Raw genomic sequence first — 24,898 nt, 5'->3', positions numbered from 1 at the left:
GTTAAGAGCTATGCACTTAAAGTAGGCTAATCTATTGATCAAAACACACTTAATATAAGCCAATACAGTTAAGTTGCTAGGCTCTGAAGAGTGACAGATGATAAAGAAGGGAAATGAACCTACAAAATGCTTAAAATGCTGTGACCACATGACCCACTTACTGCGACTAAGAGACTTAATTTTTATATCCATTCTAAGCTGTACAGCATGGTGCTCAAGAATACAGGCTTTGATCCAAACAATCAAGTTCAAATTTCAACTGTGTTTCTAACTAGCCATGAAAATTAGAAAAATTAATCCCAGTTTCCTTCTCTTAAAGGTGTATCATAGCAGTAGCTACTCATATATATGGTCAAAGCATTTAAAGGTTATTTGGTATGTAGAAAACACACAGAAAGTTAGCTGTTTTTCCTTTTCACCTTATCATATGGTTTTCAAAAATTAAATTTCGTTTCTACTCCTGCAGAGTTTTTTAGGTTGAGTGGGAAATTTTATATATAAGGAAACTTAGGCTTTGAAAAGCAAAGAAAATTATGACCTCCCTAGTGCAAGCTAACCTCATCTTTAGCCTGAATTATTACAATAGCTTTTTACCATTTTTTCTGCTTCTACATTTGTCTCTCTGTTACATAAACAAATTGTGTAATCCCACTGCTCAAAAACATACAAAGGCTTATTATCTCATGTAGAGTAAAAGCTTAAGTTTTATATGGTCTACCCCCAACCTCTATTATCTCTCTGTCCTTATCTCCTATTACTTACTTTCTTGCTTATTTTACAACAGCCACGTTGCTTCACTTTGCTATTGATTGAACATGCCAGAAATACTCTTACCCTATGGCCTTTCTTTAATGTTTCATTGTGGTTTATATGCAAATATGATCCCAGGGATCAGGAGTATAAGAAAAAATGCAGTGAAATATGAAAGGAGAGAAAAACAATGGAAGAATGTGTCTTCAGATTTGTGGTCTGGTAGTCACTCCATAGAGATAGGAAGGACCCTCACCCAATATTTGCTTTGGATGTTGAGACTGAAGACACCACCAAAACAATATAAAAAGTTGTATTACTCACATAATCAGGCTTTCTGGGGACATCAGGGAAAAATCTCAAGTAAGTCCAAGTGGCTGAGCAAGGAGATTGGCTTGGAGTCGTTATGGTGGTTAGGGGATGTGACTCAGAGGAGCATTCCCACATGTGAACCAGAGCTTCCACAATTTGAACTCTCTGCCAAAGAAAAAGGAGGAAGGACCTAAGCTTTCTTATTGGCTTAACTAGATGTGGATCAGAAAGGGAAAAAGGAGAAATTAGGCTGAAAAACTGGCCATCATCCAAAAATTGAGTTAAACTCTTTATCATATGCTACCACTATGAAAAACTGGTACTTGATTCTGCTAGAACTTTCTGATGCACCATACAAAATAAACAGAGAAAGTGTTTATTCATCAATTCATCAGTTTCTGTTCCATATTATAAAATGTGGACCACAGGAATTAAGTCCCCTTCCCTACTGTGTGCCTATATATGTGTGCATATGGGAAGGTTTTTAAGTAAAGTCTCAGAGCAGCAAGCATGAAGGGTGTATTTGAGGGTTGAAGCAGAATGCTGTTTTATGAAACCTGTGCAAAGCAAGTCAAAGCCGTCATAAAAATGTTTGCTGAATTAATGGCTGTTCTAAGAGGGAGTGGGGCTGATGGGATTTAGAAGTAGTGGATAAGAAGTGTCTAGTAAATAATGTTTATCATTTATTGTCTGTTCCTCCCATTAGAATGTGTGCTCCAGTGGGGAAGCAATAAGTATCTGGTTTAAAAGAGTACCCCAAGCACCTAAACTACTATCTGACATGTAGCTGGCATGCAGTCAACATTTGTGTAATCATCAGTGAATGAATCTAGAATCTAAAAGCAGAAACAATAACCCAGACATCATTATCTCCAGCCTCGTCCTAGTTCTACAGACAGCAGACTATCAAATTTATAGTAAGCATCTCCAACTGGAACAGACAATATGTTAACTAACTGAATGATAGTAGACACTTAAGTGTGTGAATTAATTAATTTCCAAATATTTGCTAATTGTTAGACACTGAAAATATTTCAGATCTGAAAATATAAGACATTAAAGTTATTCTATTCATATTTTGTAAAGGAAATTTTGCTGGTTTTTAATATGACAATAGAAGAATTATAGTCAACTATTGATTAGACATGTGGATGATTTACTTTGGAGTTTATTTTCAATCCAAAGCTAATGTCTATTTTTTCTTTTTCTTTCTTTCTTATTTTTTTTTTTTTTTTTGAGACGGAGTCTCGCTCTGTCGTCCAGGCTGGAGTGCAGTGACGCGATCTCAGCTCACTGCAACCACACAAACACACATATATATATACATGTATATATATATACACACACACACACACACACACATATATATATATAGACTAATTTTTCATGGTAGGCAGGCATTAAAGAGTGGGCATTGAGTTAATAAATGCCTTTTTTAATGGGATAAATAGGAAACAGTTACATCTGAAAAGCAAGGTATTTTACATTTTTGTGTCCGAAATTGTGTATCCTAACAGTACAAAGAGATCTGTACTTGAGTAAGAAATTTATAAATATATTAAAAAAGTAGAATGCTCCATTTGAGCAAATGCGACTAACAGTCAAAGTGTAAAAGGCCTCTCTTAGCAAGGGGATACTATGCATCCAGAGAAGGTTGGCCTTGCTGTGAAGGATGGGAAGGTTTGCATCTATTTCTCTGAAGAAGTCTGTTTATCCTTGCAAAAGTCAAGCATGTTAAATGTTAGTATAGAGGCAGAATGGATAAAATATTTATTAGTCAGATCCTGTTTTCACCTGTATTATCAACTCTAAATATTTCATTATATAAACCACATCCACCTGTTCTTTAACAATTTTTATTTATCATTTAAAAACTAAGAATTGGCCGGGCACAGTGGCTCACGCCTGTAATCCCAGCACTTTGGGAGGCCGAGGCAGGCGGATCACGAGGTCAGGAGATCGAGACCATCCTGGCTAACACGGTGAAACCCCGTCTCTACTGAAAATACAAAAAATTAGCCAGGCGTGGTGGTGCGCGCCTGTAGTCCCAGCTACTCGGAGGCTGAGGCAGGAGAATGGCGTGAACCCGGGAGGCGGAGCTTGCACTGAGCCGAGATTGTGCCACTGCACTCCAGCCTGGGCGACAAAGCAAGACTGCAACCTACTCATCTGACAAAGGGCTAATATCCAGAATCTACAAAGAACTCAAACAAATATACAAGAAAAAAACAAACAACCCCATCAAAAAGTGGGGAAAGGATATGAACTGACATTTCTCAAAAGAAGACATCCATACAGCCAACAGACACATGAAAAAATGCTCATCATCACTCGCCATCAGAGAAATGCAAATCAAAACCACAATGAGATACCATCTCACACCAGTTAGAATGGCAATCATTAAGAAGTCAGAAAACAACAGGTGTTGGAGAGGATGTGGAGAAATAGGAACACTTTTACACTGTTGGTGGGATTGTAAACTAGTTCAACCATTATGGAAAACAGTATGGCGATTCCTCAAGGATCTAGAACTAGATGTACCATATGACCCAGCCATCCCACTACTGGGTATATACCCAAAGGATTATAAATTACTCTACTACAAAGACACATGCACACGTATGTTTATTGTGGCACTATTCACAATAGCAAAGACTGGGAATCAACCCAAATGTCCATCTGTGACAGACTGGATTAAGAAAATGTGGCACCTATACACCATGGAATACTATGCAGCCATAAAAAGGATGAGTTTGCGTCCTTTGTAGGGACATGGATGCAGCTGGAATCCATCATTCTTAGCAAACTATCACAAGAAGAGAAAACCAAACACCGCATGTTCTCACTCATAGGTGGGAACTGAACAATGAGATCATTTGGACTCGGGAAGGGGAACATCACACACTGGGGCCTATCATGGGGAGGGGGGAGGAGGGAGGGATTGCATTGGGGAGTTATACATGATATAACGTCATGCACATGTACCCTAGAACTTAAAGTATAATTAAAAAAAAATAAATAAATAATAAATAAATAAATAAATAAATAAATAAATAAATAAATAAAATAAAAACTAAGAATTAACAAAATGTGTGGGGATAATTTAATTGGATATTGATGAGGGAAAAATCTTCTAGATCAATTATTATTTTGGACCAGAATCTAAAATAAAATACAGACTCTCCTCTTTAAATTATTAATAAGGCCAAAGATGTTCTACAGGTACTTTGTAGGGTTTCTCTTGACTGTTGTCAATATATGAACCTTATAAGGGGAACTACTACAGAAGTCCTCATTAATAAATGAAAATGTATCACTGATATGTTTAAATTTCCTAAGGCTTGGGTATGTTTGCAGTGATTCACATTCAATCAGTAGTTTAAGTTACTGTCAGTACCTCTGCTTACAGTATAAAAGTTCCAGGTAACTGCTACTTTTCCTTTCATGCTGTAGCTATTATCCATTCAATCATTATTACATCAAATTTACATGAATATTTTAGTGTGATGCAAATTATTTTATATTTAACTTTAAAATTGTTTAATATCAGTACCAAATGATATCTTTTAGTAATTACTATTATGCTTTAAGTTCTGGGATACATATGCAGACCGTGCAGGTTTGTTACATAGGTATACATGTTCCATGGTGGTTTGCTGCACCCATCAACCCGTCATCTACATTAGGTATTTCTCTTAATGCTATCCCTCCCCTAGGCCCCACCCCCCGACAGGCCCCAGTGTATGATGTTCCCCTCCCTGTGTCCATGTGTTCTCATTGTTCAACTCCCACTTATGAGTGAGAACATGCGATGTTTGGTTTTCTGTTCCTGTGTTAGTTTGCTGAGAATGATGGTTTCCAGCTTCATCCATGTCCCTGCCCAAATGATCGCTTTTTGTTTATTTCACTGGATTTGTAAATTTTGAAATTTTGCTAATAAACTGCATGCTAAATTATGAACACTTGTTTGTTTTATCAGTTGGTATCTTTGTTGCACATATATGATCTCTTTCACACATAAGGCGGAAATTATGAATGGGTGTCAAAAGTATAATGTAACATGCCTGAAGTGAAGAAATCTTGGATGTCACCTAGCCATTTTCCCTCAGTAACCTATCTGAGAAATAAAGTGTCTTGAAGAGACCCATATGACTATCAGAACTGGGAACTCTAATTCTACTTTCTGTTGAAGTTTAGAACGTCAGTTGGTTTCTATGTGAATGAAGCTTTTGGTAACTAAATGGGCCCTAGATCAGTTGTCTAAATTTCAGTTTGCTTTGTAACAATTTGAGGGGGATTATTCCTTTTTTAGAGGGTTAACAGATTGTTGTCAAAACATAGTGGTTGCATGTTGGGAGAATGAGAACGTCCATGACTTGTGTTAAACCACTCCCCATAAGTTGGATAGCTGTATCCTTGAGGAACTCAGAGGAGACTGGGGCAACTTATACTTAGTTTGCCAAATTTTTAAAGTAGACAGATTTAAGAATGGCCCTAAATTATCCATATATTCTCTCCCTAGTCTATAACTTACAAAATACACTTACAACATAACAAAAGAGCATAGCAAGTGATTTCTCTCGCATGATCTGGCCATAGCTTTGGGAATATTTTAAGTACCAGAAAAAGTAGATAGTGCTATGTGTTTGTACTGATGCCGATAGTGGGAAGGAGTGAAGTTGGATAATAAAGGTGGATTGCATGCCCCTTTGTAAAATATATTGATCCCTATTTATCTTGTGAATTTTATCCCTGGTGCCAAGCCTTTTATATGGAAGCAATAGGGTAGGAAAATGAGAAAGAAAAGTTTTAAATTATGTCACATTTTTTTTTTCTTTTCAAACAAGTGTCTTTCTTTCCCTCCCCATCTTTCACCCTGGAGTAACTTCAGTGTATGCTGGTGAGAAAAAAAGAACACACTCCTATATCCACACATAATCAAGAAAAATATTTGATTATTTTTAAATTCAAATATGAGTAATGTAGTCCAACCTGAACAATGTCTATAGGATAGTTAAACAGAGGGTGACACTATAAGTGAGTACACAGCTTCATTTCTCAAATTTTACAGTGTCTGATGTTACCATTTCCTCAGCCTCAGAAACTATGTCTGGTGGTACTTTTAATTCCTACCTTTGCTTTTATAAATTCTTACCTTCCTTATGTCAAAGTCCTAGTATTAATTTATATTTATTTTATGCTACCCAAGTTGTTGCTGGTAAAAGAAAAGAGTAACCTCAGATGTTATGGTTTGGTAGTAAGAAAAGATATTACTATAATCATCTACAACTAGGTGGAATACATAAAATTCTGGCATTTAAAAAAAATTAAATAGCTTTAGGGATACAAGTGGTTTTTGGTTACATGGATCAATTGTATAGTGGTGACGTTTGAGATTTTAGTGCACCCATCAGCGGAGCAGTGTACATTGTAACAAAAATGTAGTCTTTATTCCTCATCCTCCTTCCACTCTCCTCCCTTCTGAGTCTCCAATGTCCATCACACTACTCAGTATACCTCTGTATGCCTCTGCATGCCCATAGCTTAGCTCCTACATGTAAGTGAGAATATACTGCATTTGATTTTCCATTCTTGAATTACTTTGCTTAGAATAATGGCCTCCAACTCCATCCAAGGGGCTGCAAAAGACATTATTTTGTTCATTTTTATGGCTGAAAACTTTGACTTTTTTTCCTATAAAAACTAAAGCTCTGGCAGCATATCATGTGTACCATATTAGGCTGGGAAGAAAATGTATATTTTTCTCTACCCCAAGATGTCTTTTAATATCTCAATATTTGAGTTACCAGACTCCAGAAACAGATGGGGGAAATTTCTTTAAACCACAAATTTACTAACTCAGTATTTTAAAAGGAGTGTTTGGCCTGCTGTGGTGGCTCACACCTGCCATCCCAGCACTTTCAGAGGCCAAGGCAGGCAGATCACTTGAGATCAGGAATTCGACACCAGGCTTGCTAACATCGTGAAACTCCATCTCTACTAAAAATACAAAATTTAGCTGGGCATGGTGACGTGCACCTGCAGTCCCAGTTACTTGGAAGTCTGAGGCAGGAGAATTGCTTGAACCCGGGAGTTGGAGGCTGCAGTGAGCCGAGATTACACCACTGCACTGCAGCCTGGGTGACAGAACAAGACTGTCTCAAAAAAAAAAAAAAAAAAAAAAGAGTTTGCAGTAATATGTTCTTAGCTTCCTTAGAGCAAGACACCCACATAGCCCCTCACTCATTAATTCTTAGAAGGTTATGAATGAGTGACTAGGCAAGTTTTGCTCTTGGCCTTAGGAAGAGGCACTCTTTCTCTTGATGGTCTTTTTTTTTTTTTTTTTTTGAATTGGTGTTTTGTGTATCTTTTGACCATTGGATTGAAGATCTCCAGTGTCGGGTTTTGGTTATGAAAACAAAGAGGCCAGTGAGATTATTCACTTTGTTTTGAGTCTATTCCACTTAGTTCTGCATACTCTAGATAAATTGCATCTTTGCTGTTATAGGTTTGTGTGGTTTTCTGGGACAAGAAGTCTGTATTAGTGTTTAGAACCAAAAGGGGATTAGTAATAAACGTTTTTTTATTTATCGACCTTTCAATGATGTACATTTAATGTTCAGTGATTTAGCTGGGAAATTGTGGTTATAATAGTTCACAGAATAATATTTGAATATCCTATTCCTGGCTAATTTTGCTTGCAAAATTAATATACACTTTTGCTACACTACATGCTGGAACTTCTAAACATTTTGAATTTTTGACTTTCAATTATCAATTTTTAAAAGGGTCTGGTGCAGTGGGGTAGAGAAGAGACATGAGATGAATATGAAACAAGAAGTAGGACGTTAATTAGGATAGGTGAGCCTGCGTATAGAATAAGGGGTTAGGGATATGAATATATGGATTACTTTTCTTTTAGTGAAGATAATTTGTGCATTGGGAATTTTTAAGAGTGGCAACCTCGTGATTGTTGAATTAAAACAATTTTTTAAAAAAATCTACTCTTCTTTGTAATGGGTTTTTAAATGACTGGCATCTCTGTTCATTTATCCTCTTACAAATGAACTAAGTGCACTTTAGATTTATCTCTTGTACTCAGTGAAGGACTCACTAAGCTTGTATACATAACAATAGACGCTTCTCAAAAGCATTGAAAACCAGGTTATGTGACATTTTGAAATACACTTATATTTAAAGATTTTATTTACATCCAGTTTTAAGTGTTTTACAGTGACATCTCTTACAGTTATGCTCATCTCCACTGGCACTTCAAGTGGTAATTCTTTCCCATAAATTGTTTCTTTGGGTAATATTATTTTTCCATTTAGTTATCTATTCAAAGTTGAGATAAACACTTATGACCTAATAGAATAATAGTACATAGAGTAGAAAAGATCAAAATTTACAGTCGCTTACTTCTCATTTCTCCCAGAAAATGATTTGAGCATGTCAACATGGTAGTTTCAAAAGAAAAACAGATCCCAAAAGCAGCAGAAAGCAGCCTAAAGTCTACCAGACTTTTTGAGATCCAAAAGGACTGGTGAATAAATTCTGAAATTCTGACGTTGGAAGTAAATTTTTCTTTGCACAATGACATTTTGATTTACTTTCTCTCAATTTTCTTTTTAAAATAAGTTAATATAACACCATCAAAGCATTTATGTAATGTTTTATTTAATCAGGCATTCATATCACGAGAAAGAGCCATCGTTAAAGATTTACCCATTCTTCACCTGATTTAAGGCTAGTTATAGTTTAAAATTCATTTGCTATTTAAGAAGATGCACGACTTAAAATATATTTCTACAAAAATATATATCATAATGTAATAGTTGAAACCAGTATGATGCCAATATTCAATCCTATAATATGCTTATTTCTCTTGGGACATATAGGGTACACTTGCTAAAAAGCATGTAGGATAAATTGTTATTTATTCACACGCTGTTTCCCACAGTAACAGAACTGTCAGATGAACATACTAGAAAATGAGTGTTTTGATTTATTTTTTTCAGGATTATTATCGTGATTCAAGGGGTTTGGAGGTGGATTAGAAATGTCATTAGATTAACTAAAATCTAGACAAATCAAACTCCCACTTAATATTGATTTAAGCTGTATCTGTTTTTAGTATAAAAATAATTTTATAAACAAAAGCTAATACTGATGATTTAATCAAGAAAATGTCTATCTGTATTCAGAATACAGTCAACATAATCATATGGTAATCTCAATCTCGATACACAAATTTGATATTGAGAACAATGACCCCGAGTCCTTGTTAAGTATTCTTTTATTAGAGAAATGGGTTCTAGAGCAAATGTACTTTGCTAGGAATATGAATTGAGTATAGAACAAAAGTGTTAAAACATAAAGATACTTTTATTTTTCTCTAATGTAATAAATAATGTATATTTTCTACTTTGTCTTTTCAACTTTTGGGACATTTACTATTTTATTTTGACTCACCTGTTTTGGGAAAGACTGACCAGAGAAGTCAAGGTTTTATATAAAATTATATGTATATATATAATTTTAAAGTCATCAATTTCTATATAAGTTAAAAATTATATATTTTTTCATGAATAGGTCTAGAGCGAAAGATCTCAAAAAGGGATGAGGAACCAGTCATTATAATCCAATGCTAGTGGTGAGTCTGAACAGGTTATAAACCAAGACGTGCTTATTTTGAGACAGTTCAACAAATACAAATGAGCCAATTCTTCCATTTCCTTCCATCCCTACCACTTTCTAAAGAGATACTAAGTGACTTATAAAATTACATCAAATTTCATGAAATGCAGATTAAGAACAACAAGTTGAAGGAAAAACAAGATATAATTTTTATAGGAAGAAAAATAATGATTTAAGAATGTGAACAGTGTCACCTCGGTGGTCTTTATATATTCTTTGTAGCTGTAGAACAAGCACTGGCCTTTTAAGTTACTATGGTAATAATTCGACCTATAAGGAGTTAATAATTCCCTAAGACTTGACTTTATCTCCCTCCTAACTTTCTTGAACTGAAATACCGCTCTGGGAACATATTCATTTTTCAATTCATGTTCTCTTCGCTGTCAGAGAAACTTGAAAGTGAGCGGAGGTTTAACAATAGAATGATTTTCATCAGTGACTAGCTTTCATGGTGCCTGCCTTCAATATGGTAGGCTATTTTAACAAATAACTCCAATTACAGTGGACATACAATAAATGTTCAATGTTTATATTATAAGCTCATGTGAATCAGTGGGTTGGGCGAGGTCTGTGTTCAACACAGTCGTTCAGAGAGTCTTTTTTATTAGTCAGACCTGAAAGAAGCATGTATTACTTTTGTAATACATAAGTATGTAGTACAAACTTTTGTAATACATGCAAAAAAGCCACTTTTGTTAAAATGAGTGCTATTAACTATTATGAGACAATTGGAATAAAAAATATTGTATTGGGCTAACTTGGATACTACAGATAGGCCATAATTTCCTTTAGCACTAAGACAGTAGATATTTATTTATCTTATATGGTTTCTTGCACAGTGTGGAACACTCAAGCTATCAATAAACACTTGGAAGCTTGAAAACACTATGGAATAGAGTCTCCAAATAAAATTACATCTCTACTGAGGATGAGTTTCTGTCATTTTTTCCTTTGTGACTTCCATGGTCACCTACAAAAAAACTGCCAGTTAGTTTCAAGAGCAATTGACATTTAATGATTAAAAGCTAGCTAGGATCTGTTTGCTCTAATCTATTGAACATAGTTAGTGGCTACATTAAAATAGTAAATTGTATCACTATCATATCCACCACTGGGTAATAAAGAATCATAATAGTAATCCATAGGGTTCATAAAGCTATATTTTCTTCTTTAAGATTTTCATGACAGGAGAAGTATGAATTGATGAACTGTCTTCAGATTTTGAGATTAAGGATAAATAAGAGCATATTCAGGTGAGAATGATGGAGATGGAGTAAGGATTTAAAATTTTATGGTATAAAAATTTGTTGGAGAAACTAGCGATACTTGGACTGGAAAAGATAAACCAAAGAATAATCAGAATAATTATACTCAAAACCTTAACAGGGAGAAAGGACCAGGTTTCTTCAAGGGCTAGAACCAAGACAAGTGGGTAGGAGATAAAATAATAAATATTTGTGGCTGTATATTGAGGAAGAAAAAGGCACAGCTGACATAAGATTGAGTTGTCTTAGGAGGGAGTGAATTTATGTATAGTTTGGCCAACTAAATAGTGAAAATGCTATAGCAAGGTTTTAAGTGTTGTATTGGCAGCACAAGTTAAAATATAAGATACTCAGTGTTCATTTCAAATTGACATGAGCTTAATTGATTCTGTTTGATTATAATCATTAAGGGACAGTACATTTGCTACAGCTAATTTCTCAGGCTTTCATTAGGAGTACATTAACTTTTAGAGATTCTCCTTAGTTGGACAAGTCACTGACACTCCATTACACACTTTGAAAATCCACCAAGGCCTATTTCCTTTACTCTAACTACTTTTTCATGCAACCTTTTATATTCATATTCAAGTTAGATATTATTTGGATTAATATTCAGACAAGTTAATATTAATCCAGGGAAAATATTACATACTTAGACAAATTAATTTACTTGCTTATTCTTTCTTTCTCTCCACAAGACAAAAACTGCCAAGGCAAGTATGTCTTGACTGACATGCAAATAGAAGCATCACTGGGAAGTAAGTACTTCAATATCTGGAAAGGGTGGAAAACCTATCAGATAGAATTAAAAAGCCACTGAATTAGCAGCATTGCTCAGTGGAGTGGGTCCATCATGCAATGACTGAGATAAGAAAGATAATGTTTCATTAAGCTCGAGATATTGCCTATCACTTTAAATGCACACCTCTTACAGCAAAGATCAGCATTTAGTGAAGCAGTGAAGAAATATCTAATCAGCCTTATCAATAATGAATTTTCTTTTCAGACCAGTACACAGCTTTCCTATTCCAGGGCTTCAATGAAAGACATATGCTATGAACTCCACTTGATACCCAGTTTTAGCAACTAAAATGAGTGTCTATTGGTTCATCAGACATCCTCATTTCAAGGGCCATTTCTCAAAGAGCTAGAAGGTCAAGAAGGAATTGAAGATGGGTTATGAACAGGCTGGCTATGTCTTTGCATAATTCTTTGGTTACTGATTCCAGTATACAATCTGTTTTAAAGAATATACCAGTTTTCGGAAAAAAATTGTGATACAAAACAAATTGCCTTTAGTATTTGTCTAATGTCTCATTTCAGCTACTCTTTTTTTTCAGAGACTTTACTCCCTCATTTTGGCTATTGGATCTGAAGCAATGCTCTATTCTCAGGACATCTTCTTTTTTTCTATTTCTCCTTCCTTCTTCATTCCCCACAAAATGTGTCCCTTATGTGTCCCCTTTCCAAAGATCTTTGATCTCTGCTGGGGACAGGAGCAATTTTGAGTTTGGTTGCCTGCTTATTAATGTATTATGTACTATTTCTTCTTGGAATTTTATTATTTCTCCTCTTTGTTGAATACAATAATATAACTTTTAAGTAAAATAAATGTTCTTTAATGGTAGAAACATTAAGCAGCTCTCAGGCCCATTGTGGTGATGGCAGTGATTAACAGGATTTGTGGGAAGTACTTCTGGAATGAGGGCAAGCTTGATATACACACTCAAATATTCTGATTTAGTAAGACTTGCATGAGTCCCAGGAATCTACATTTTCCTAAGGTATCCAGGTGATTGTCACATGCTAGGGGACAGGAGCAATTTTGAGTTTGGTTGCCTGCTTGGGTTTGCATATTAGTGCTACTTGACTATTAATGTACATATGAATTACCAGGGAATCTTCTTAAAATGCAGATTTTCATGCAAGAGGACTAGGGTGGAATTCTGCATTTCAAACAAATTTCCAGCTGATGCTGAAGCTGCTGGCCCAGAATCCACATTTTAAGTAACAAGGATCTGGAACATTAATATTTTAAAAATATCAGTATTGAGGCTGATCAATGTTGACATAACACATTATTTTTAAAAGCAAAAATGCCTGAGCATTGAATTTTTTTGAGTTTACCAAATGATTTTAATGTAAAACTGGGCTCAACATCATGAATTTAGATAGTTATTACCTCTTCCAGTGTTTGAAGAGGCAGGTGTTGCTATGAAATATCTGTGAATGGCACCTGAACATTTCCAAGGTAAGACAGGTCAAGGTTGTGTAACAATTAAGAGTATGGGTTCCAGTCTTATTGAACTGGATTTGGGTCTTGTTTTCACTTTTTATTAATTGTATACATTTGTGCATATTAGTTCATACTAATAAGCACCAAAACAGGAATAAGAATATTCAAAGACTTATCTAGATTAAGGGAAATAACACATATAAAATGTAATAAACCCTTAATAAATGAGAGCTATTTTTGACATTTCACTTGGTACTTATTAAGTTTTTTCATTGGAGCCCCAAATGCCAGAGGAAATTAATATACGTTCCTTGGGGAATGAAGATCTGTGGTCCTCTACAAGAGTTATCGTTCTTAGAAACCTCTTGTTTCACTTTTAAAAAAATCATTCCAGTATTGAACTATATCTCATAGGGTATATGCATATTTATCACAAAAATAAATTAAATATATGTATTGCCCCAAAACATTAAGAAAAATTGATGTAACACGGAGCTATTGAATAATTGTTCTCTCTTCTGGAATTAATATATTTTTCCAGTGATTTCTTTAACTGTCTTTTATTGCACCAATACCACGCTGTTTTAATTATAATAACTTTATAATAGTACTTGAAATTCATTCTTCAAGATTATGTTGGCTCTTCTTGGCACTCTGCATTTCAAACAAAGTTTAGATTCAGTTTGTTATATACTACAGAAAACATGCTGGGATATTGGTGGAGATTGCATCAAGTCTATCAAGTTCTAAAAATTCCTTCTGTAGTACTGAGTAACATGTTAGTACCCCGATGGTGCGGTGCAGGCAGTAAGCTCAGACTGCTACCATTCTTTATTGTGTGACTCACCCACCACAAGGGGAGAATGTGGATGAATTTGTCCTACCCCTCAGCTGTCAGTCACAGCTGTTTTGACCAAGTATATGCAACTTAACCAGGCCTGCCAACTTGTATGTTACATGTTTCCAGAAATTTTACACACATGTGAACAATATGGGTTTTTCTAGTCTAATCAGATTTTCTCAGTCACATATTTCAGCTTGAAAATACCTTATCAATCACTAATTTGCTTATAGTGCATTAAAAGGTTAGGAAGAAGATGCTGAAACTGAGAAGAAGTTAAAAAAAATTAAGTGTAATCAATCTGAGAAAGAAGCGGCTCAAAGCTTCAGAAATATTTCCTCAACAAAGTGGAATCTTGGAGCTCTAATAATATTCAGGATCAATTCCTAGTTTCCATGAGAAAGCAACACTAGCCTATGGCAAAATTGTGACGTTATTAAACATTACACTGTAATGTAAAATTACATTACATGTAATGACTCTGTAAAATTCTAGTAATTTTAAGCAAATAAACATTAATTTAGGGTTTACTATGCACCAGTCACTGAATTAAATGCTGTGGAGCAAATATGACACAATTTGTCTTTCAGAGGTTTTATTCTGATAGTATAGAGTCATATTCACAAAGTATATGGTCTATACATATATGTTTTTGTGTGTATGTAGATATACAACTGTGATTTGTTCCATGAAGGGAAAGCAGGGAGCAATCCAAAGGAGGTGCTTGGGAAGACATACATAAGTGAAATATCAAAAGAATTACATGATTTAGAGGCTAATGTATGTACTTGGCAATTCCCAAACATTGCCACCACTAGTCATTCTTTTGTGACTAAGGCAGAGTTTCCAGAGGATCACTACTAACATGTAAATCTGTTCTATAAATAACACTAAAATTTTGTATAAAACTCTCTTTAGAAAAAAAGTAAATAGATGTTAAGACAGTCAGCTTTGATAGTAGATAAAGAATAAGTGAAGAGTATGCAGATGAAGTTGGATTAGGTCCCAGTGTGTTGTTCTGGTGATGTGCTCTGGTTATCAAAGGGATATATGAAAACACCATGAGCTTGGAAAGACAATAATTATTTTGCAATTTTGCATGAGTTCTGTCTACAAGTCACTCAGCATGTGCTTCAATGTATTTAGTATGAATCCCATGAGGAGAGGTTTGAAGTTCAAATAAATTCATTCATTCATTAAACAAATACATATTCACAGCCTACTATATATGAAACAATATAGTAGGTGCTTACTCAGTGAATAATATAGACAAAGAGACTTGACTTCATGGATCTAATATTCTAGTGGGGGAGACAGAAAATAAACATAGCAAGTCAGTAAAACGCATACTATGTTAGATAGAAATAAGTGCAAAAGAAAGAAAATTAAGCAGGCCAATATATAAATATAATTATATAAATACAAAATATTTGGAGACAAAATATTTGATGGCTTAGATAATTTTTATTGAGAAAGAGACAGTTGAATACAATAAATGAAGAAAGTGAGGAAGCTAGCCATCTGGGGAATAAAAACAGCATACTAAACAGAATGCAAAATGATTACAAAGGGCTTCAACCCTTTGGCCTCTCTTCTGGAATTAATATATTTTTCCAGTGATTTCTTTAACTGTCTTTTATTGCACCAATACTGTGCTGTTTTAATTATAATAACTTTATAATAGTACTTGAAATTCATTCTTCAAGATTATGTTGGCTCTTCTTGGCACTCTGCATTTCAAACAAAGTTTAGATTCAGTTTGTTATATACTACAGAAAACATGCTGGGATATTGGTGGAGATTGCATCAAGTCTATTGGTTTATTTATGATTAATTGACATATTTACAACACTGAATCTTCCATTTGATAAGCATTATATCTTCCCCCATTTATTTGTCTTTTAAAATTTATTACAAAAACAAAGTATAATTTTGTATCTATAAAAATTTGCATATTTTATTCGATTTATTCCTGGTGTTTGTTTAAAGATAATTGTAATGAAATCACATTTTCCAGTTTTTAATGGTCTGTAAACAAATAAATGAACAAAAGCACATACATTATTTTACATTTAGATATACATTACAACTGTCTTACAATAAAATTTTTTTGTGGTGAAAATGTTTAAAATTTTTTCTCAGCAGTTTTTAAGTACTATATACATTGTTAACTATAGTCACCATGCTGTGCAATAGATAGCCAGAACTTATTCTCTCTTCAACTGAAGCTTGGTACCCTTTGACCAACATCATCCTATCCCCTAGTAAGCACCATTCTACTCTCCACTTCGGTAATTTCAACTTTTTAGATTCCTCATATAACTAAGATTATAGTGGTATTTGTCTTTCTGTGTCTGGCTTATTTACTAAATTAAACATAACAGCGAAAATAACAGCAAAAACAATAGGACGCCTTATAGATATTGTTATTTTAAAAAATATGTTGGCAACTTAGTTGTACTATAACTAAACAATTAAAATGTAGCTATATTTAATGTTTTTTATGTAAGTAAACGTGTTATCTTTTGAAAATTCACTTCTAATTGTTTATGTCTAGAATATAGAAGTGTATTTGATGTTATATGGCCCTCGTATTCAACAACCTTATTACATTAATTTATTAATTCTAATAAATGGTTTGCAGAATCTTTTAGATTTTCTATATGTGCAAATATATTTGTGATTAATAATAATTTTTTCCCAATTGTATGGCTTCTATATACATTTACCTGTTTTATAACATAGCCTTCTACTTTCAATATAATGATGACTAGAAGTGATGAGATTGGACATCTTTGTATTTTTCCAACTCAGCATAAAGCTGTATTAGTCCATTCTCACACTGCTATGAAGAAATACCTGAGACTGGGTAACTTATAAAGAAAAGAGGCTTAATTGACTCACAGTTCTGAATGGCTGAGGAGGCCTCAGCGAGCATAAAATTGTGGCAGAAGGCACCTCTTCACAGGGCAGCAGGAGAGACAATGAGTGCAAGCAGGGGACATGCCAGAAGCTTATAAAACCATCAGACCTCATGAGACTTCACTCACTATCATGAAAATCGCCTCCATGATTCAGTCTCCCACCGTTCCCTCCAACGACACAAGGGGATTATGGGGCTTACAATTCAAGATGAGATTTGGGCGGAGACACAGCCAACCACATCAAAAGCTTTCAAAAAATTACTATTAGTTATGATCTTTTCCACAGGTTTACAAAAATAGCCTCTTGAAATTAAGCAACCTTATATTCTCAGTATGTTAAGAGTTTTATCATGAATAACTGTTGAATTCATTTAAAAAAAAGTTTTACCATATATTGATGCCATTATTAAATTTTACCTTTATTCTGTTACTGTGTTAAGTTTTCTTATTTATTTATTTATTTATTATTTATTTATTTATTTATTTATTTTTCATTATACTTTAAGTTCTAGGGTACATGTGCATGACGTTTATATCATGTATAACTCCTCAATGCAATCCCTCCCTCCTCCCCCTCCCCATGATAGGCCCCAGTGTGTGATGTTCCCCTTCCCGATTCCAAGTGATCTCATTGTTCAGTTCCCACCTATGAGTGAGAACATGCGGTGTTTGGTTTTCTCTTCTTGTGATAGTTTGCTAAGAATGATGGTTTCCAGCTGCATCCATGTCCCTACAAAGGACACAAACTCATCCTTTTTGATGGCTGCATAGTATTCCATGGTGTATAGTGCCACATTTTCTTAATCCAGTCTGTCACAGATGGACATTTGGGTTGATTCCAAGTCTTTGCTATTGTGAATAGTGCCGCAATAAACATACGTGTGCATGTGTCTTTGTAGTAGAGTAATTTATAATCCTTGGGTATATACCCAGTAGTGGGATGGCTGGGTCATATGGTACATCTAGTTCTAGATCCTTGAGGAATCGCCATACTGTTTTCCATAATGGTTGAACTAGTTTACAATCCCACCAACAGTGTAAAAGTGTTCCTATTCTCCACATCCTCTCCAACACCTGTTGTTTCCTGACTTCTTAATGATTGCCATTCTAACTGGTGTGAAATGGTATCGATTGTGGTTTTGATTTGCATTTCTCTGATGGCAAGTGATGATGAGCATTTTTTCATGTGTCTGTTGGCTGTATGGATGTCTTCTTTTGAGAAATGTCAGTTCATATCCTTTCCCCACTTTTTGATGGGGTTGTTGTTTTTTCTTGTATATTTGTTTGAGTTCTTTGTAGATTCTGGATATTAGCCCTTTGTCAGATGAGTAGGTTGCAAAAATGTTCTCCCATTCTGTAGGTTGCCTGTTCACTCTGATGGTAGTTTCTTTTGCTGTGCAAAAGCTCTTTAGTTTAATTAGATCCCATGTGTCAATTTTTGCTTTTGCTGCCGTTGCTTTTTATGTTTTAGACATGAAGTCCTTGCCCATGCCTATGTCCTGAATGGTACTACCTAGATTTTCTTCTAGGGTTTTTATGGTATTAGGTCTAACATTAAGTCTCTGATCCATCTTGAATTAATTTTCGTATAAGGGGTAAGGAAAGGATCCAGTTGCAGCTTTCTACTTATGGCTAGCCAATTTTCCCAGCACCATTCATTAAATAGGGAATCCTTTCCCCATTTCTTGTTTTTGTCAGGTTTCTCAAAGATCAGATGGCTGTAGATGTGTGGTATTATTTCTGAGGACTCTGTTCTGTTCCATTGGTCTATATGTCTGTTTTGGTACCAGTACCATGCTGTTTTGGTTACTGTAGCCTTGTAGTATAGTTTGAAGTCAGGTAGCGTGACGCCTCCAGCTTTGTCCTTTTGACTTAGGATTGTCTTGGCAATGCGGGCTCTTTTTGGTTCCATATGAACTTTAAAGCCGTTTTTTCCAATTCTGTGAAGAAAGTCATTGGTAGCTTGATGGGGATGGCATTGAATCTATAAATCACCTTGGGCAGTATGGCCATTTTCACGATATTGATTCTTCCTATCCATGAGCATGGTATGTTCTTCCATTTGTTTGTGTCCTCTTTGATTTCACTGAGCAGTGGTTTGTAGTTCTCCTTGAAGAGGTCCTTGACATCCCTTGTAAGCTGGATTCCTAGGTATTTGATTCTCTTTGAAGCAATTGTGAATGGAAGTTGATTCCTGATTTGGCTCTCTGCTTGTCTGTTACTGGTGTATAAGAATGCTTGTGATTTTTGCACATTAATTTTGTATCCTGAGACTTTGCTGAAGTGGCTTATCAGCTTAAGGAGATTTTGGGCTGAGACAATGGGGTTTTCTAAATATACAATCATGTCATCTGCAAACAGGGACAATTTGACTTCTTTTCCTAACTGGATACCCTTGATTTCTTTCTCTGCCTGATTGCCCTAGCCAGAACTTCCAACACGATGTTGAATAGGAGTGGTGAGAGAGGGCATCCCTGTCTTGTGCCAGTTTTCAAAGGGAATTTTTCCAGTTTTTGCCCATTCAGTATGATATTACCTGTGGGTTTCTCATAAATAGCTCTTATTATTTTGCGATGCATTCCATCAATACCGAATTTATTGAGCGTTTTTAGCATAAAGGGCTGTTGAATTTTGTCAAAAGCCTTTTCTGCATCTATTGAGATAATCATGTGGTTCTTGTCTTTGGTCTGTTTATATGCTGGATTACGTTATTGATTTGCGAATGTTGAACCAGCCTTGCATCCCAGGGATGAAGCCCACTTGATCATGGGGATAAGCTTTTTGATGTGCTGCTGAATCCGGTTTGCCAGTATTTTATTGAGAATTTTTGCATCGATGTTCATCAGGGTTATTGGTCTAAAATTTCTTTTTTTGTTGTGTCTCTGCCAGGCTTTGGTATCAGGATGATGTTGGCCTCATAAAAAGAGTTAGGGAGGATTCCCTCTTTTTCTATTGATTGAAATAGTTTCAGAAGGAATGGTACCAGCTCCTCCTTGTACCTCTGGTAGAATTCAGCTGTGAATCCATCTGGTCCTGGACTTTTTTTGTGGGGGTAGGCTATTAATTGTTGCCTCAATTTCAGCGCCTGCTATTGGTCTATTCAGGATTCAACTTCTTCCTGGTTTAGTCTTGGGAGAGTGTAAGTGTCCAGGAAATTATCCATTTCTTCTAGATTTTGTAGTTGATTTGCGTAGAGGCATTTATAGTATTCTCTGATGGTTGTTTGTATTTCTGTGGGGTCGGTGGTGATATCCCCTTTATCATTTTTTATTGCGACTATTTGATTCCTCTCTCTTTTTTCTTTATTAGTCTTGCTAGTGGTCTGTCAATTTTGTTGATCTTTTCAAAAAACCAACTCCTGGATTCATTGATTTTTTGGAGGTTTTTTGTGTCTCTATCTCCTTCAGTTCTGCTCTGATCTTAGTTATTTCTTGCCTTCTGCTAGCTTTTGAATGGGTTTGCTCTTGCCTCTCTAGTTCTTTTAATTGTGTTGTTAGAGTGTCAATTTTAGATCTCTCCTGCTTTCTCTTGTGGGCATTTAGTGCTATAAATTTCCCTCTACACACTGCTTTAATGTGTCCCAGAGATTCTGGTATGTTGTATCTTTGTTCTCATTGTTTTCGAAGAACATCTTTATTTCTGCTTTCATTTCGTTATGTACCCAGTAGTCATTCAGGAGCAGGTTGTTCAGTTTCCATGTAGTTGAGCAGTTTTGATTGAGTTTCTTAGTCCTGAGTTCTAGTTTGATTGCACTGTGGTCTGAGAGACAGTTTGTTATAATTTCTGTTCTTGTACATTTGCTGAGGAGTGCTTTACTTCCAATTATGTGGTCAATTTTGGAATAAGTGCGATGTGGTGCTGAGAAGAATGTATATTCTGTCGATTGGGGGTGGAGAGTTCTATAGATGTCTATTAGGTCCACTTGGTGCAGAGATGAGTTCAATTCCGGATATCCTTGTTAACTTTCTGTCTCGTTGATCTGTCTAATGTTGACAGTGGAGTGTTGAAGTCTCCCATTATTATTGTATGGGAGTCTAAGTCTCTTTGTAGTTCTCTAAGGACTTGCTTTATGAATCTGGGTGCTCCTGTATTGGGTGCATAGATATTTAGGAGAGTTAGCTCTTCCTGTTCAATTGATCCCTTTACCATTATGTAATGGCCTTCTTTGTCTCTTTTGATCTTTGATGGTTTAAAGTCTGTTTTATCAGAGACTAGGATTGCAACCCCTGCTTTTTTTTGTTCTCCATTTGCTTGGTAGTATCTTCCTCCATCCCTTATTTTGAGCCTATGTATGTCTCTGCATGTGAGATGGGTCTCCTGAGTATAGCAGACTGATGGGTCTTGACTCTTTATCCAGTTTGCCAGTCTGTGTCTTTTAATTGGAGCATTTAGTCCATTGACATTTAAGGTTAATATTGTTATGTGTGAACTTGATCCTGTCATTATGATATTAACTGGTTATTTTGCTCGTTAGTTGATGCAATTTCTTCCTAGCCTCGATGTTCTTTACATTTTAGCATGTTTTTGCAATGGCTGGTACCGGTTGTTCCTTTCCACGTTTAGGGCTTCCTTCAGGGTCTCTTGTAAGGCAGGCCTGGTGGTGACAAAATCTCTAAGCATTTCCTTATCTGTAAAGGATTTTATTTCTCCTTCACTGATGAAGCTTAGTTTGGCTGGATATGCAATTCTGGGTTTAAAATTCTTTTCTTTAAGAACGTTGAATATTGGCCCCCACTCTCTTCTGGCTTGTAGAGTTTCTGCCGAGAGGTCTGCTGTTAGTCTGATGGGCTTCCCTTTGTGGGTAACCCGACCTTTCTCTCTGGCTGCCCTTAAGATTTTTTCCTTCATTTCAACTTTGGTGAATCTGGCAATTATGTGTCTTGGAGTTGCTCTTCTGGAGGAGTATCTTTGTGGCGTTCTCTGTATTTCCTGAATTTGAATGTTGGCCTGCCCTACTAGGTTGGGGAAGTTCTCCTGGATGATATCCTGAAGAATGTTTTCCAACTTGGTTCCATTTTCCCCCTCACTTTCAGGCACCCCAATCAGACGTAGATTTGGTCGTTTTACATAATCCCATACTTCTTGCAGGCTTTGTTCATTTCTTTTTCTTCTTTTTTCTTTTGGTTTTCTCTTCTCACTTCATTTCATTCATTTGATCCTCAATCGCTGATACTCTTTCTTCCAGTTGATCGAGTCGGTTACTGAAGCTTGTGCATTTGTCACGTATTGCTCGTGTCATGGTTTTCATCTCTGTCATTTCGTTTATGATCTTTCTGCATTAATTAGTCTAGCTGTCAATTCTTCCATTTTTTTTCAAGATTTTTAGTTTCTTTGCCCTGGGTACGTAATTCCTCCTTTAGCTCTGAGAGGTTTGATGGACTGAAGCCTTCTTCTTTCATCTCGTCAAAGTCATTCTCTGACCAGCTTTTATCCGTTGCTGGCGATGGGCTGCGCTCCTTTGCAGGGGGAGATGGCTCTTATTTTTTGAATTTCCAGCTTTTCTGCCCTGCTTCTTCCCCATCTTTGTGGTTTTATCTGTCTCTGATCTTTGATGATGGTGACGTACTGATGGGGTTTTGGTATAGGTGTCCTTCCTGTTTGATAGTTTTCCATCTGACAGTCAGAAGGACTGTCTGTTGGTCTGTTGGAGATTGCTTGAGTTCCACTCCAGACCCTGTTTTCCTGGGTGTCAGCAGCAGAGGTTGCCGAAGATAGAATATTGCTGAACATCGAGTGTACCTGTCTGATTCTTTCTTTGGAAGTTTCCTCTCAGGGTGACTCCACCCTGTGAGGTGTGGGGTGTCACACTGCCCCTAGTGGGGGATGTCTCCCAGCTAGGCTACTCAGGGTCAGGGACCCACCTGAGCAGGCAGTCTGTCCGTTGTCAGATCTCAACCTCTGCGTTAGGAGATCCACGGCTCTCCCCAAAGCTGTCAGACAGAGTCATTCGCGTCTGCAAAGGCCCTGCTCTTTCCCTTAATGGACTGCAGCTGTACGCTGTCCGCAGAGGTAGAGTCTATAGAGACAGGCAGGCTTCCTTGAGCTGCTGTGAGCTCCACCTAGTTCGAGCTTCCCAGCGGCTTTGTTTACCTACTTAAGCCTCAGTAATGGCGGGCGCCCCTCCCCCAGCCTCGCTGCTGCCTTGCGTATAGATTGCCGCAGACGGCGGTGTTAGCAGTGAGGGAGGCTCCGTGGGTGTGGGACCCTCCCGGCCAGGTATGGGATATATTCTCCTGGTGTGCCTGTTTCCTTAAAGCGCAGTATTGGGGTGGGAGTTACCCGATTTTCCAGGTGTTGTGTGTCTCAGTTCCCCTGACTAGGAAAAGGGATTCCCTTCCCCCTTGCGCTTCCAGGTGAGGCGATGCCTCGCCCTGCTTCAGCTCACGCTGGTCAGGCTGCAGCAGTTGACCAGCACCGATTGTCCGGCACTCCCTAGAGAGATGACCCCAGTACCTCAGTTGAAAATGCAGAAATCACCGGTCTTCTGTGTCGCTCACGCTGGGAGTTGGAGACTGGAGCTGTTCCTATTCGGCCATCTTGCTCCACCCCCTCAACTTTCTTTAGTATTTGGAAAGCTATACCAGTTTTCTTTTGGCTAGTACATGCATATCTTTGTTGTTGTTGTTATTGTTGTTGCTGTTGTTGTTAGAACAGAGTCTCACTTTCTCACCCAGGCTGGAGTGCAGTGGCCCAATCTCAGCTCACTATAACCTCTGCCTCCCTGGCTCAAGACATCCTCCAAACCCAGCCTCCCAAGTAGCTGGGACTACAGGCACAGCCACAACTCCTGGCTAATTTTTGTATTTTTTGTTGAGATGGAGTTTCACCATGTTTTCCAGACTGGTCTCAAACTCCTGAGCTCAACTGATCCAGCCTCCTTGGCCTCCCAAAGTGCTGGAATTACAGGTGTTAGCCACCACTCCTGACTATATCTTTTTATTCATTTTCCTGTCACTTTTTCTGTGTACTTATGCTTAAAGTGTATTCTTACAAACAGAATTGTTTGGCTGTGTATTATTTTATCCAGCTTTTGTCTTTTAGTTGGCTTATTTTGTTATTTTACATTTAGTATATTAATATATTTTATTTTTTATCTATTTTTTCACTTTTCACATTTGTTCCATAATTATTTCTAGCTTTTTTTTTTTCTTTAGGTTTAATCAAGTATTTTGTACTGTTGTGTTTCTTTATTAAGTCAGCTTAGCAGTTATATTTTTTTTACTGTATTTTACTAATCTAGTGATAAAATGTATAAATGATTGATTGAAATGTAATATAAATTAGAATGTTTGCCATTTTCCAGAAAATGCTAAGTATTTAGAACATTTAATAACATTCAGACTACCTTGCCTTTTTGTTGATGTATTAATACACTTTAATTTTAAATGTATATTAAGCTACACATTATAATTGAAGTTATTATTTTGTGTTGGCCTCATCTTTATTGTTTTTATTTTCATTCAATTGGTTATTTCTATTTCTGTCAGAAATAATTTTTGTTTTGTCTGAAGAATTCCGATTGCTACTTCTTTTAGTGTAAGTCTTCCAAAAATGAAATATATGAATATTTTTGTTCTTCAAATTAGTTTGCCTTTTCTTTTGAATAATATTTTAAAGAGTATACAACTCTAGGTTAGCAATTATTCTTCTTCTTCTTTCAGCTCTCTAAGTGTATTATTTCACTATATTTTGGCTTCCACGTTATTTTAGTCTGTTAGGGTTACCATAACAAAATACCACAGACTGAGCGGCTTAAACAACATAACTTTATTTTTTAGAGTTCTGGAAGCTACACAATCCAAGATCAATATTTGGTTTCTCATAGGGTTTTCTCTTCTTGGCTTTTAGACAGTCACCGTCTCACTTTCTTCAC

Source organism: Trachypithecus francoisi, unplaced genomic scaffold (genome assembly GCF_009764315.1).
Source record: "Trachypithecus francoisi isolate TF-2019V2 unplaced genomic scaffold, Tfra_2.0 Lachesis_group6, whole genome shotgun sequence".
In the NCBI taxonomy this organism is placed as follows: Eukaryota; Metazoa; Chordata; class Mammalia; order Primates; family Cercopithecidae; genus Trachypithecus; species Trachypithecus francoisi.
This window is presented reverse-complemented; position numbering follows the sequence as displayed.